At 46.0% G+C, this 13760-nt stretch overlaps 1 protein-coding gene across 3 annotated transcripts in view; it reads left to right on the top strand.

Moving 5' to 3' along the window:
* Window positions 1-1191: 1191 nt before the first annotated feature.
* Window positions 1192-13760, top strand: part of FGFR1 (fibroblast growth factor receptor 1) — a 77944-nt gene continuing 65375 nt past the window's right edge. For 2 of the 3 annotated variants that reach the window (XM_042476233.1, XM_042476234.1), the window contains exon 1: window positions 3270-3289. The gene's annotated coding sequence lies outside the window, so the exon portion shown is untranslated. Of the gene's footprint in view, window positions 1650-3269; window positions 3290-13760 lie in introns of those variants that run through there. The other variant, XM_042476235.1, reaches the window with a different exon arrangement.

Consider the following 13760-nt stretch of genomic DNA (forward strand, 5'->3'; position numbering starts at 1 on the left):
GTACACCTCTGAAGGAACCCAAATGAAGTCTCCCGAGGGAGGGTCTCCATAGGTCTCACACTTGAGTTGGAGGCAGGGGGTATTTCTGTCATAGCCTCGGAGAGAAGGATTGCCAGGGCAGCCTGTCTTCCTGGAGAAGCCCAAGGGGAGAGCTGTCCCTTGGGAGGAGTCCCATGAGCCCCAAAGGCCTTGGGGGAGGTGGACTATTCTTGCTTCTCTAGAGTGAGGGTGGCAGAGGGCAAGGCCATTCTGGAAGAGCCCTTGCCAAGAGGAGTCCTGAAGGCTTGGGGGAAGTGTCACTCTTCAAATGCTGGCTTGAGGAAACCCAAGGGAAAGTTTTCCCTGAGGGAGGGTCTCCATAGCTCCAAAATTGGCCTTGGAGACAGGTCACACCCTCTCAGTACCACCTCTGGGAAGGAACCCAAATGGAAGTTCATCTCCGAGGGAGGGTTCTCCATAGGTCCACAATGCCTTGGAGGCGAGGGGATATGTCTGCTCAGCCTCAGAGGAGGATGGCCAGGGCAGAGAGCCTTCTTGCCTGGAGAAAGCCCAAAGGGGAGCTTCCCTTGAGGATGTGTCCCCATGAGCCACAAAAGGCCTTGGGGGCAGGTGAATTTTTGTCTTCTTCTCAGAGGAGGGTGGCGAGGACAAGGAAAGGCCTTCTGAAGGAGCCCTGTGCCAAGAGGGTAGTCCTGAAGTGCTTGGGGGCAAGGTCACTCTCTCAATGCTTCTCTGAGGGAAAAACCCAAGGGAAGTTTCCCCTGAGGAGGGTCCATAGCGTCCAAAAAATGCGCTTGGAGACAGGTGTCAACCTCTCAGTGCCCTCTGAAGCTTTCCCTGAGGAGGGTCTACCATAGTAGCTCCAAAATTGGCTTGGGGGCAGGTGACACCTCTCAGCCTCAGAGGAGGATGGCCAGGGCGGCCCTCTTCCAGTTCCCCTAGGAGTCCCCATGAGCCCCAAAGGCCTTGGGGGCAGGTGACACTGTCTCAGCCTCAGAGGATGGATGCCCCGAGGAGCCCTTGTCCCTTCAGGGTCTGCCAGCCTGGCAGCTCTCCTGGGAACAAGGGCCCGGACTGGGCTCCTGGCTCCCCCAACTTCAGCTGCCTGCCTTCCTTCCTTCCTTCTCTCTGGCGGCAGCAGGCTTTGGGCCGCCCTTCTGGAGGAGAAGGAGGAGGAGCAGCCTGGCCAGGAGGAGGCAGCAGGAGCCGGGAAGAAGGAGGCGAAGGAGGAGGCGGCGAAGGCGGCTTTGGCGGCTGGCTGCGAGTCCCCTTCTCCTCCTCCTCCTCTTCCTCCGGGAGCGGGCTCCTTTTGGGCCCCGTTTGCCTCCAAGAAGAAGAAGAAGGCGGCGAGAGAGAGAGAGAGAGAGAGCTCCAGCCCCGAAGAGCCCCTTCAGCCTCTCCATCTCCTCCCCTTCCTTCCTTCCTTCCTTCCAGCCTCCATCCGAGACTCAGCCGGGGCTGGAGCCCCTTTCTTCCCCAGACAGACCCAGCCCTTTCCCGCCTCCTTGGAGGGTCTCCCCACAGACGGAGGGGGCTTTCTTCGGGGGCTGCTTTTGGGGGGCTTTTGGGACCCTTGGAGGCCAGAAGAGGAGAAGAAGAAGGAGAGAAAGGAGGACCAGCCCCGGCGCCCCTGCTCTCCTCCTTCCCCGGTGAGTCTCCAAAGGGCCGAGAGGGAAACTTTCTCCCCCGGAAAACTTTTCTTGGAGGGTCGACAAAGGCTCCTCCGGAAGGAAATGGCTTCCCTCGTTGCTGGCCCACTCCCCTCCCTTCGCTCGGGGTCTCTTCCCTCCGGAGGGAAAAGGCTGCCAGGGGCGCCAGGGCCCGGGCCCTCGCTTGCCTTGCCTCTCCCCAACTTTGGGGGGGGCTTGGATGGGGGGCTTCGGGGGGAAACTGGGGGGGAGGCGGAGAGGGAGTGGGAGCCTCCTAAAAGGGCCCCTCCAAGCATGGCCTCCTCCTTCTCCTCCTCCTCCTCCTGGGCTTGGAAGGGAGCCCCAGAGGCCTTGCCGAGGAGGGAAGCTGCCCCTGAGGCTCCCCAAGAGCCCCCAATGCCTTGGAGGCAGGTTACACTCTCTCAGCCTCAGAGGATGATGGCCAGGGCAACAAGCACCCCTCCAAAGAACCCCAAGGGAAGCTTCCCCTTAAGGTCTCCATGGGTCCTAAATGCCTTGGAGGCAGGTCACACTCTCTCAGCCTCAGAGGATGGCGATTCAGTATCAGGGGAGGGGAAAAGAAAGCCATGGCATGGAGGTGCCTTAGAGGTAAAGAAGCCTCTTGAAGCCTTGGGAAGAAACAGGACAGGAGAAACTGCCTTTGCTTGCATTCATCTGTTGTCAAGCCTTGCCTCAGCTTTCCCTTTTGGGGTCCCAGAGACGGTCAGCTCCTGGAGGCCAGGGACATGGCTGCTTATGGGACTTTGTACAGCATCAAGGAACTGTGGGAATAGTAACAGTTTGTGGGAGTTGGCTGCACCACTTGGATTTGGGATTAACTAACACTGAGCAGGAAAGATGTGCTATTTGGGTGGCTTGTGCCCAGGAACTGCTGGAACTAATGGTACATAGAAGAGGAGGAGAAGGAGCTGGATCATAGAAGGATCCTAAAGTTGGAAGAGACCCTAAAGGTCCTCCAGTCCAACCCCATTCTTCTGCCATGCAGGAACTCTCCATCAAAGCATCCCCATTGACAGATCTCCATCCAGCCTCTGTTTAAAGACCTTCAAGGAGGGAGACCACCCCTCTCTGAGTGGACTGTAGATCCTATTGCCCCTTGGAGGATTCTGGGAGTTGTAGTCCACAAGTACATTTCCCAAGCTCTGTGTAGTTGTGGCTTTGGGACATTGTGCTGCTCTGCTGGGGTGGTGGTGAGGAAGGCTATAATCATCCTGTCCTCCATGAAACTGTTTTGTTGATCCGGCTGAGAAGTGACATCAGGAGCTTGTCTGTGCCACTTGTATTGACCCAAGAATGGACTTTGCTGCCTGGTGCCACCTGTTAAAGTTTAAAATCTATTTGTCTTGGAAGGATGAGGCTGTGTGTGTGTGTGTGTGTGTGTGTGTGTGTGTGTGTGTCTGGTGGATGCCAAGACCAAGGGCCAGGGCCAGGTGCCCCAAATCCTTTTTCTTTGCTAAGCTGTCGATTTCTGTACCTGTTTCTTTCTCTTCCTGAGGTTGGCTTAGAGGAGGAATGCAGCTTCTCTCTTCGCCCGCTTGGCTTTGATGCACACGCTTGGATTTGCAGGCATTTATGGGCAGGAGAGAACGTTCTTGTGTTTGAAAAGGAGCAGCATATGTGTGAGTGTGTGCCTTCAAGTCCCCTGTTGAATTACGAATCATGTTAGCCTCAATGAATTTCATCAGGTTAGACAAGAAATATCCAGAGGTGGTTCGCCATCTCTGGGGCTTTGACTGCAGCACCTGTAATTTTTGGAAGTCTCTCATCCAAATACAGGTTGCGTTGCCCCTATCTGGAATCCTGAATTCCAAAATACACTCGTCCATCCACATTCACAAGGGTCAGGGGCACAGGACCCCCATGAATGTGGAAAAAACACAAATAACACAAACACTATGTTTTTGCCTGAGAGAACACCTCTAGGACTCTCTAGGTCAGTGGTTCCCAACCTTCCTAATGCTGCGACTCTTTAATACAGTTCCTCATGTTGGGGTGACCCAAACCCATGAAATTATTTCCGTTGCTACTTCATAACTGTAATTAAATCAGTGTTTTCCAATGGTCTTAGGTGACCCCCATAAAAGGGCCATTCAACCCCCAAAGGGGTCCCAACCCACAGGTTGGGAATCACTGCTCTAGGTCCTTCAGTGCCAGACATTGACCATAGAATTGCACTGGAGGAGCCACAAATGCCTAGCGGAGCATTCGCTCTAGGAATCTATAGTTCCTTCGGTGCAACCTTTGGTTAAGGTTGGCAAAGAGAGTGTTGACACACTTGGGCCAAAAGTCCTTGAAATGCCAGAGATTTTGTAGTCCAGGGCCGTTTCGAGGTAAAGCTCAAACATATGGAAGATAAGAAGAAGGCACTTGAACCATGGCGCTTTCAGGATGGACATGACCTACCTCAAAGGGTTGTGGAGAGGAAAAAGTTGGAGGTGCTGCCTTTTGGATGTAGTCTCGGTGCCTCTTTGTCCTGTATTTTTGGGTAAGCATCAAATTGTGCAGCCCTTCCTGACTCTTGAAAGCAGATGTTGGTTGAGCAGGTAAGGAAGGGGAGTAGTGAATGCCTCACTACGGCAAGGGAGGCTTCCATCTTGCTTACGTTTTAGTTATCAATAAATAAATACTGTAAATGCTGCCTACTAGAGGAAACATGAGCTATAAGTGCAATAAAGAGACAATAAATAAAATGTATTGCAACACACCGTGGAAAGCATGGCTAGGTGAAAGGAAGCAAGCCTTGTTGAAGTCAGTGGAACACGCTCTCTATAGTAAGCATAGTAGGTTGTTGTGGGTCTAGTTGTGCAGAAATAATCCATCTTGTGACCGCTTTAACTGCCTTGGCTCAGTGCTAGGGAATTCTGGGAACTAGTTTTGTGAGACTTAGTTTTCTCTGTCAGAGAGCTCTGGTGCCACAATAAACCACAATTCCCAGGATTCCCTAGCACTGAACCAGGGCAGTTAAAGTGGTCTCACATTGGATTATTTCTGCAGTGTGTTTTGGACCTTAAAGTAAGAATTTAACCAGAGGCCTATGCTTCCATGGAAAAAAAAAGTATAAGAGCAATTTGCAGATGATTTACAGTGCAATCCCCATGGCATTTATTTCCAAGTATGTGTGGATGACTTTGTAGCATTACTATGTTGTGGCTTCCCTAAGGGGTATGTTCCAGATCGTTGCTACTTTTTTCATTGGGGTCGAAATCATGTGGCCGTCCAGATGTTGTTGGACTGAAGCACCCAGCATTTTCCACTTCTGCTGCGTTGGGGCTTCTGGGAAATGGAGTTGAGCAACACCTGGAGGATTGCCAATTCCCACTCCTGTTTTACACGGTTAGTTTCCTGGTAGTGGAGTATTATAGATCTGTGGCCTTTTTTGTAATACAGTAATGAGTGATTTGCAGCTATGCATCTTTAGTAAGGGGAAGCAAGCAAGCATCAAGACAGTGATGTCTGAAGTAGCGCCAGCTCCCCATAAAAGTGACGATTTACAGTAAAACGGTTTACTGTCGAGTTCACTTGCGTTGCGTATTTAGGTTTTTTTGTACTGAATGCTATTTTGTAATGGAAAGGTAAGATACAGATGTATTAAACCAGTTAATTGTAGAAGAGCAGAGGTCCCTCAGTCCTCACTCCAGATGGAGACCTCATATCATCCAAGCACATAGTCCTACACCTCTGAAACCCTTACCCTTAAGTAACACTAAACCTATTGCATGATTCCAACCATCTGCAAAGTGGTCAGGTAATTATGGTCACCAGACCAAAACTGTAGTCCTCAAGGAGATGGAGGAGTGAGCACTTCAAATATGGAGGCTGCGACATGTCCAGAGTCCTGTCATGTTGTCTTCCAAGGTCTAAGAAGCATCAGCCAAACCAGTATTGCCTTCTAGTACCTTTCAGTGTGGGGTTGCCTTCTCCAGTGAATGGACCCTCCTTGCATCACAAGGAAAGAGAGAAGGGAGAAGACTCACTCTAAGAATGAGATTGAGAAGCCCTCAGAGCAATGGTTCCCAAACTTTGGTCCTCCAGATGTTTTTGACTCCAAAGTGTTGACCAAGTTGGCTGGGATTTCTGGGAGTTGAAGTCCAAAACCCCTGGAGGACCAAAGTTTGGGAATCACTGCTCTACATACATATCTGGTAACAAGTCCCCCTGAAATAAATGGAGCTTCTTAGGAGGCCATGCATAAGGTTTTAGTGATATTTTGCTAATATTGTTGTGATTGCTTAAGCAAGTTCTTAGTCCTTATGGCTGCAGAGATAAGCTGGAAAGCGTATGTCTAATACCTGGGGAACAAAAAAGAAAAGTTGATTTATGTTCTATGTTCAAGCCATGGGTAGAGCTTTATTGTCTAGCAGTAGTAACTTGCCCTTTTGTAGTATAATTATGTAAAACAAATAATATATGTACGTATTATTAATAAGGCTGCACTTTTACTTGGAAGTACTGTTGTATTCAGTTGGATTTATCCATGTGTAGATTGCATTATGTGCAATTCTTTAAACAATGTTAATACTATACTTCTTGGGGCAAGATTTGTGTTATCTTGGCACATTGCTAGATAGTCCTAGACTCCAACTGTGTGGAGTTGCTTTGCAGAGAAAAGTATTTAAAATGGATATGCATTTTGCTCTTTAGTATTTATTTATTTCATTGCCCGCCTTTCTCCTGGCAAAGCCCCCAAAATGTCACATTTATATTTTCAGGCCTTTTTGCTTCCTCATCTCATTTGATATCTACATGCAAATAGCTTTGTCAAAATAAATGTCATACAGCTTTGGGAATGCTTAAGGGTAGATTTTGACATATTGCCCTGATCATAAACATTTTACTTGAAGGCAAGTCCTATTAATTTCAGTAAGACCTGCTTCACTCTCCAAATGTTGGGTACAAACCAAGTATTAATTGCCTATGGTTTTTCAAAATCTTGGACTTTACTGCTGCACAAGAGCATTTCCTGGAACATGTATGAGGCATATAGGATCTGTACAAATTGATTTCTTGCTCCTTGAATCTTTGTTTTGCTTGCTTTAGCCAAACTTGATTTATTTATTTCAGACTGCTTAAACTGTGGAAACATTTGAATTGTGGCGCAGTGGGTTCAGGGTTTTATGGCTGAACATTGTGAGTTCAGAAAAGTGCAGCTTGGAAGGCTTTGTGGGAGAAACGGATCTGTGCGTTCTGTTGCTGGTTGCATAAGGGTTCGGTCATAGTTAACACATTTTATTGTTGTTGTGTGCCTTCAAGTCATTTCTGACTTATGGTGACCCTAAGTTAGATCTATCATGGGGTTTTCTTGGCAAGATTTGTTCATTGCCTTTTCCAGAGGCTGAGATGGTGTGACTTGCCCAAAGTCACCCAGTGGGTTGTGGTGTGTAAAGTGCAAAATGGTGAAAGTGACTTTATAGATGTAGTTGAATGTGAGGGTTTTCTGGACAATGGTATAAAGCTATGCTTGTCCCAAATAAATCAAGACTGTTGGAATGTACACAACCAGATATCCACCAGATGTTCTGGATCACAGTTGTCTTGGTCCCTGACTATTGACTTTGTTGGCAGGGGCAGATGGGTATTGTGGCCAAAACATCTGGAGGCCACTGCGTTTGGTGTTTGAAGATGTCAGGTGCTGAAGAAAGGGAGCAGATAGAGTGAGTAGAGCGCATCATGTTGCAGGCTGAGAAAAAAGAGCAAAGGTATAACAGGTGGGAGTACAGAGAGAAAGAACCTGTTATATGCTGCGGAGGAGAAAGGACTGAACAAAAAACAATGGGTTAACACTGACCATAAATGCTTTTCATCTGGCTTGTTGGTATAAGGCAGATTTGGGGAATGTGCGCACTCTAGATACTGGATTGCATCTCAGTCCTAGGAAGCCTAACCAATGCTGAGGACTCATAGGACTTGCAATCCAACAATGGCTGAAAGCCAAATGTCCCTCACATCTTAGAAACACTGGAGATGGGTCATAGTTCTATGGCAGAGCACATGTTTTGAATGCAAAAGGTCCCTCTAGGTTTTTGTTTTTGTTTTACATGGAAAGGGCCAGAAGTATCAAGGTTGCAAAGGGCCGTTGTGTAAGAGCCGAGAGAGTGGTTGTCAGGAGAAGCAGACAATGCTGGGTGAGGTGCACCAATGGACTTGGTATCAGGCAGCTTCCTATGTTCATACCTAGAGCAGTAATTGCCAAGATTAGTATTCTGTGAGAGAATTATTAGATTATATCCATAGTTTATGTAATAAATTTAATCCAAAGGTTCTTAGGAGGCTTGGCTGTTGTGTGTCTGCATGTTTGTTTGGCACACCTTCCAGTGAGTTTGTAACACGGCAGCTGCATCTGTCCTGCATGCAATTGCATCACTCAGCCAAGATGCAGAGAGGAGTACCTATACTGTATAGGCAGCTATTTATTTCATCTTTGTATGAGTCATCACCATTCTTTATTTACAAGTGAGACCTGCAACAAAACGTAGCATTGTATCTTGAGCATCTAACAAGATTGTCCCCATTTAGGATGCCAGCCATTTCTTTGCCAGCTGTCATTCAGCGTCCATTGGCTACTGATGATGTTCAGACCTCTCTGAGATGTTATCTGGGTTTTGCCCCATTAGGTTTTTCCTCACCTCTTGCTACTTCTGCAAACCTTTTAGACCAGTAGTTCTTAAGCTTTGGTCCTGCATTTCCTTTGAACATCAGATCCCAGAGGCCCTAGCCAATTTGTTCAATGGTCAGGAAGCATGGGAGCTGAAATCCAAAACATCTGGAGGACCAAAGATTGGAGACCACTGTTTCAGAGAGTCCAAGGTTTAAATGTTAAGGCTGAGAAGGTATTTGAGCCTTTCGCCTAATATGATACACTAACCACTACACCATACTCTCTTTCAGTCTGTTTCATTCAGACTTTAGAAGTGGATGTGGTGGATTGAATAATCTGGGATCAAGTATGGTTGTGAAGCACGTCAGATAGTAACTTTGGAGGTCTTTAAGCAGAGACTGGATGGCCATCTGTCGGGGATGCTTTGATTGTGAGTTCCTGCATGGCAGGGGTTGGACTGGATGTCCCTTGGAGTCTCTTCCAACCCTATGATTGTATGAGTCCATGTTTCTGTGATCTCTGTTGGAGTTAGATAGGGTGGGGTTGTGGCTTAGATGGGATACAGATGTCCAAGGATGAATCTTGCCAAAAACTAGTGATGGGAAAGAAGTTTGTTTGGTTCACATTTCAATGTGAACTGTCCTACTCCACATTTTGAATACTAGTGTACAAACTGTGATGTGCTATCCTTTGGTTTTCACAATTTCCTGACAATTGTGACTCAGTTCTCTGGTTAATATGTGTGTGTGTGTGTGTGTGTGTGTGTGTGTGTGTGTGTGTGTGTGTACACACACACAAACACACACACACACATATACATACATCCAAGAAAATAGTATTAAAATGCTGTGTATTAGGCAAAATTCCTAAAACTTACCACTGTACATATAGGGGGACGTTGCACAGAGATGCATGTCAGGTGGACTTCAAAACATGGTGAGCCGCTGAGAAGGATATTTGCTCCTGGAAACAAAAGTGGATGTTATCAGCCATGGAAACCAACTGGGTGGCCTTGAGCAAGTCAGCCTCAGAGGAACACAATGGCAAACTCCCTTTCACAAAGCTTGCCAAGAAAATCCTTTGATAGGTTCACCTTAGGATCATCACAAGTCAGAAATGATTTCAAGGCAGACAACAACAACAACAACATTAAAAGGGAAAAAGATTTCTCCATGTCTTCTTAAGCAAAGCTGGAAAGAGTTTTGAAAGGATGTTTTTTCTTCCTCGTCTTGCTCTGTCCTCATTTACATGACAATCCTAAACTAGCCTAAGTAAAGCCATTACTTCCCTCTTCTTATAAGACCTTAGAAATTGTGCATTCAGAAGGGAGCTAAATCTGATCAGCTTTGTCTCTCTTATCTCTTGAACTTTAGTTCTCAAGAAGCCTTGCTAGTTGTCAAGTGTGTGCATAGATAATTGCTTTGGGGAGGCTGATGCTCCTAATGCAACACACATTTCATTGCAGATAAAAGTTCCATCTCAGCTCACTGGATTTTCCCCCCTATGTAAATAAACTGATCATGGCAATAATACTCAAGCTTGCAAAGTACTTCGGATACATTATCTTGTCCTTGCAACAACCTTGTAAGACAGTCTGATTTTCTTTTATCCCCATACTGCAGTTGGAAGCTTGCCTAAAACCATCTAATAAGTTTGAGCTGAAATACAAGATTTCCCATCATAAGTTGCATGTAGTCTGAAACGTTTGACCAAACTCATTCTCAACCTCAAAGGATGGCAATGGCAAACCTGCTCAGAAGAAACTTGCCATGAAAACTCCATGATAGGCTCACCTTAGGGTCGCCATAAGTCAAAAAAGACTTGGAGGCACACAACAGCAACAAAGTGATGTTGAGACGTCCATATCTTGAGGGAACGCTTTTTACATTTAGATGTTTTTCAGGGAATTTCTGAATATTGTGGATGACTCCAGGAAGCAATCTCCCTTTCTCCCTTTTTGCAGTTAGGTTCACACGGTGTATATTTGGCCCTATGTCTGTCCAAGAAGGTACCCACCTTTCTTTCTGGGTCAGTGCTGTCCAATGTTGTGCCTGTTATTTAGGGTCAGATGTCTTTTCAGAGAAGTATGATTGCTCACTGAGGAACCTACCAAACTACTTGGAGGCTTACAACAACAATAACAACAAAAATGGGTCCCTGATTTTGAAGAATACAGTATGTGCATTTTGGATATTAAACAATGCAGGCCACCTGTTTAAACTTGCTAACCCTTTTAACCCTGGTAACCTATAAAAGCTGAATTGGTACAACTCCTGGTGACTTCCATGAGAGACAACCCACTTTTTTGTGGGGTGGATTGAGAGGGCCTAGAGGGAGGTTGTCATAGTCTTCATATGAAAGAACTAGAAAAGATCCTAAAATGTAAAGATATACAACTGAGCATGAAAGTTAGAATCGTACAAGCCATTGCATTCCTTATTACCATGTATGGATGTGAGAACTGGACAGACAAGAAAGATGGATAGGGAAGAATATCAATTCATTTGAAATGTGGTGCTGGAGAAGATTGCTGAAGTCAAACAAATGGGTGCTAGAACAAATCAAACCAGAAATCTCTCTGGAATCCTAAGGCTGTCTTAGTTTAGACACATCATGAGAAAGAACAACTCATTGGAAAAACAATAATGCTAGGAAAGGTGGAGGGATGCAGAAAGAGAGGAAGGCCACATGCTAGATGGATGGACTCTCTAAAAGAGATCATGGGTATGTATTTGCAGAAACTGGAGGACAGAGAGCCTTGGAGATGTATCATCTACAGGTTGCCATTGGTTGAGATTGACTCTAAGGTGGATAACAACAAAACAGAAGAGGGGATGTGTGAGAGCTGCAATTCCATCCTTTGGGGCACTGCTTTCCCCAACATCCATATTTTTCCAACCCAGGTTTTAAAGCAGTATCCGAAGCAGCCCTCAAAATGGGGGGGAAGGAGCTGAAATAAGTTGCCAGAGTTGAGCCGACAGATTCCTGCAGACTCCTTGCCTCCTTGAGCCCTGCTGAATGTAAATGATGGGGCAGAGGGGAAGGAAAAGAGAGGAGTGGGGAGCCTGCCAAGTCTTGGCTCTGTCGAGTCCTGTCACATATTTCTTTGGCAGGAGGCCATCTCCCCCCTTCACCGCACACACACTCAAGCACTTCCCTTCCGTAATCTCAGGGGTGGCTGGCATGCATTGGTGCCCTCCATTGTCGTCTTTGGAGGGGATTAAAATACATCAAGACAGTCGCTGACTGGAATAGAAAAGAAGCTGCGGCTTGGAAACTAGATGTCAGCTGCAGGAGGAAAGTGGGAGAGTCCTCTATTGCAAACAGTTCTTTTTCTAACAAGAAAGGGCTACTGGGCCTGGCCCAGTGTTAAAAAGACTTCTCTGGTTTTCTAGTATCTTTATGGCTTGTTTCTTAGCTCAGCCTCCTTCCTTCTTTCTGCATTTGAAAATGGAAGCTGCATTGGAACTTAGTTTGGACGCAGCCCATCCTGGCAGCCATTTTAGAGGATCTTAATGGCAACAAGAGTGGGCAAGAGGGAAGCTTTGGGCCATAATCCATTTGGATGTTCTCCTATTTGATCCCTATTGAAATGAATCTTGCGTTGACGTCATCAGCCCTTTCTGAAGAGAACTGTTCAATGGATTGTCCTGTTCTTGAGGGGAAAAAGTGGGTACCCTTTTCGATTTTCCTTCTCCAGTTCTCTGATTATATTTTGGTTCTGAGATTTGTGTGTTTATGTACATGTATGCATGCATGCATGATATTAGTTGCATGCATGGCATGCCAACTTAGGTCTTCTCACTATTTTTGTTGTAGTTGTGTGCCTTCAAGTCATTTTCAACTTATGGCACATGCCCCATTCAAACCTATGGGGCTCGAATATGTGCAAATTTTGTAACTCGCAAGGGGGGGTCTGGAACGGATCCCCCTCGAATTCCAAGGGGCAACTGTATATCCTTTCTCAATAATGCTAACTTATTTTATTTCCCAAGGCGTTTCTCTTAAAACCTTGAGGCAAAAAGGACAAGATGCCTGCAACCATTGATAGAATCAGGCTGGAGTGGCATCTGTCCCCAAGGTTTATGCTACCTGAGGCATCTTTGTTACTTTGCCTTAACAGACTGGACTTGAGACCACTTTTTGTGGCCAGATAGTGGCTTAGGGCCATCCTTGGATCCAGAAATACTGAACACATCTGGATATACCTTCTAGATTGTGTGCACTCCATAAGCAATCAGGCCATTCATGGGGAGGCCTCTGCATTTTGGTTTTAATTTTAGTATCTCTGCTAGTGGTGTGTCTTTTTTCAGAGTCTGCTTTTTCCTGTTGGACCTGTGTACACATCCCGGCGAGGAGGCTGTTGGCTGTGTTTTGCATATCTGGATGTTGACTTTTCTGAATCTGCTTCAACCATTAATTGGGGTGGTTTCCTTCCCTTTCTCCCCAGAGCAATTAAATATGTCTTATTTAAGCAAATCATTTCTGGCCTGACACATTTGCACTTTGAGGCAACAAGGATACAGTGTGGTCATGGTTTGACTGGGAAATCAGGCACTGCGTGAATTCATCTGACTTATCAATGGTCGCTCATCTGACATCTATTGGAAGTGTTTATCTACAGGCCTTGAACCTGGCTAGGTAGTCTCTGTAAACTGATAGGAATTTGCTGCATCCTTCCTTGTTAGGTATATTTCAGGCTGGTATAGCATGGTAGCTAAGATCCTAACTATGAATCAGGATCCCTGTTTCAAATTTCCACTCTGTCACAGATTCATTAGGTGACCTTAAGAAATCAATGTGCTCTCTTACTTTCTCCTTCTGACCACATCAGCAGTCTGGTGATCATGATAATGGTAACCTATTTACAGGTTTGCAAATAAAGATTACTACAGATTTGAACCCTGACCTATCTAAAGCAAGGAGGATTTTCATTCCTTGTGACCCACCACTGATTGCGCCAGTTCTCCAAAATGATGAATAGGTGGAATGGATGGATGGATGGATGGATAGTGTAAGGGGGTTACCACTTGTAAACAGTCCATGTTCCTGGATATTTTTTGGAAATGTTGTGTCCCCTCCCCCCCCTTTTTTTGGTGGATTTTTTTCTCTAGTGGGGGGTGGATACAAGAGAATTCAAAAATGCCTTTAGGGACAGAGATATAAAAGTTCCAGAAGTTTTGAAGGCATGGGGAAATAACTGGTTTTTCTACCTGGGTTTGTTGGGGGGAAATGGAAAAAATTTGGATCCCGAGATTTGTAGTTTGATGAGGGATAGAGAATTGTCTGCTTGAGATTGCTAGGGAACCCTTTAAACTATAGCACCAGAACTGTGTTGGAGAGAGTTCTAGATACTTCATGAACTATAGGTCCTAGGATTCCATAGGATGGAGCCACGGCGATTAAAGTGGTATCAAACTGCTAATAATTGCACACTGTGGATGTACCCACAGTATGTTTGCTGATGCAAAATGCTGTAGAGCAGTACTTCTTGT

The sequence above is a fragment of the Sceloporus undulatus genome, chromosome 6 (assembly GCF_019175285.1).
Source record: "Sceloporus undulatus isolate JIND9_A2432 ecotype Alabama chromosome 6, SceUnd_v1.1, whole genome shotgun sequence".
Classification (NCBI taxonomy): Eukaryota; Metazoa; Chordata; class Lepidosauria; order Squamata; family Phrynosomatidae; genus Sceloporus; species Sceloporus undulatus.